Source organism: Formica exsecta, unplaced genomic scaffold, assembly GCF_003651465.1.
Source record: "Formica exsecta isolate Colony F162 unplaced genomic scaffold, ASM365146v1 scaffold626, whole genome shotgun sequence".
Classification (NCBI taxonomy): domain Eukaryota; kingdom Metazoa; phylum Arthropoda; class Insecta; order Hymenoptera; family Formicidae; genus Formica; species Formica exsecta.
Window position 1 is genome coordinate 59,813 of NW_021853388.1, and position 1,782 is coordinate 61,594.

Here is a 1,782-nt window from a genome sequence, read left to right on the forward strand (position 1 = left end):
TGCACGTAGAAAAGGACATACTCTGTTTCGTGCCTCTTGCGTTCTTTCTCGCTCGCACAGAGCATAGCGCTCTCTTTCGTCATGCTACGTGCGAGCGAGAGAGAACGCAAGGGGCACGAAACAGAGTATGTCCTTTTCTACGTGCACTTCGGCTCCCACTCCTCAACACTCGGTCTAGATATACTATGTCTATGCTTCAAACAATGTGAAAATTACAAAAGTGAGTAAATTCACTAATTGTTCACTTTTGTAATTTTCACTTTGTTTCAAAGATACACAATCGACCCGCTGTTCCAAGATCTACAGCGACACCAGTACCCAAGAACTAAATAATTTACAGTTTGTGCCATCAGGTTGAGAAATTATAGGCTAGCTGTCAGTCGGTTGTGGGCTGGGGGCCTATTAGGGCCGTGGCATATAGAAAAACTTAAGCAGTAAGACTTAAGACGTAAGCGAATTGACCAATCACGATCGAACAGTAAGGGCCAATTTCACCAAGTCCGGTTAGATTAACCGACGGTTAAAATTAGCAGGATTCCAACTGAAATTATATGAATGCTTGGTTTTCCTTCACCTCTATTTTCTGTTGGCCCTAAGGTAGCCATATTGAAACGTAAGCTACGTTGAAAATTCCGTATGGTTGAAATTCTTAAGTCTTAAGTCTTACTGCTTAAGTTTTTCTATGTGCCACAGCCCTTATAGTTCTTGAGTGAGTTTACTCACTTTTCACATTCTCATCTCACGTGACTTTATTCACCCAATTACAAATGTGTCGAGTGAAGCTGCGAGATCACTAGGCACTTCCGGTCTAGTAATCTCACATTTTCACGCTTTCCTTTGATTTTGGCACCAAGCGGCAAATATTTAACTATCCGTCAAGCCATCAATAGAGAAAAAAGAAAAGAAATTGAATCAATTAAACATGAACGTAACGGATAAACAGAAAAAAATAATATTAAATTACATGAAAGATAACCTATGATAATCGATGGAAATATAAAAATTAACTTGAAATAGGTCTCTCATTCGACTCTATATTACAGACTCGTATCTGTATTGTATTATTATTCAAAGTTGCTTCAAAACATCCCAGGTAGCAAAAGTAGTCTGTTTGACGTCATTTTGACCTAATTTGATGTCAAAATAACGTCAAAATGACTACTTTTGCTACCTGGGATACAATATGTAAAAAAACATTCTAAGACGTTATATTTATATAATTGGCTTCTATTTTGTAACCAAACATTATTATAGCCTTACAGATTATGTTTGTAGCAGTATAATCATACATGTACAGATTTTGTATTACATAAATATAGCGTCATAAATACAGGATTCATCTCTAATGGAACATATACATATACATATACATATACATATACATATACATATACATATACATATACATATACATATACATATACATATACATATACATATACATATACATATACATATACATATACATATACATATACATATACATATACATATACATATACATATACATATACATATACATATACATATACATATACATATACATATACATATACATATACATATACATATATATATATACATATACATATATACAGGGTGTCCCCAATTTAGATGTCAAAACTTTTGGAGCGTGTAGGGGACCGATCATAGACATAGTATATCTAGACTGAGTGTTGAGAAGTGGGAGCCGAGGTGCACGTAGAAAAGGACATACTCTGTTTTGTGCCCCTTGCGTTCTCTCTCGCTCGCACGTAGCATGACGAAAGAGAGCGCTATGCT

The 1,782-nt window shown here is 35.4% G+C and overlaps 1 protein-coding gene across 4 annotated transcripts in view; it reads right to left on the reverse strand.

The window, feature by feature from the left end:
- LOC115242777 (ectonucleoside triphosphate diphosphohydrolase 5) overlaps positions 1-1,782 on the reverse strand; it is a 20,632-nt gene that overhangs the window by 10,130 nt on the left and 8,720 nt on the right. The window contains exon 1 of one of the 4 annotated variants that reach the window (XM_029819316.1): positions 724-859. The exons of the other annotated variants lie outside the window; for them this stretch is intronic. The gene's annotated coding sequence lies outside the window, so the exon portion shown is untranslated. Of the gene's footprint in view, positions 1-723; positions 860-1,782 lie in introns of those variants that run through there. 4 annotated transcript variants of the gene reach the window in all.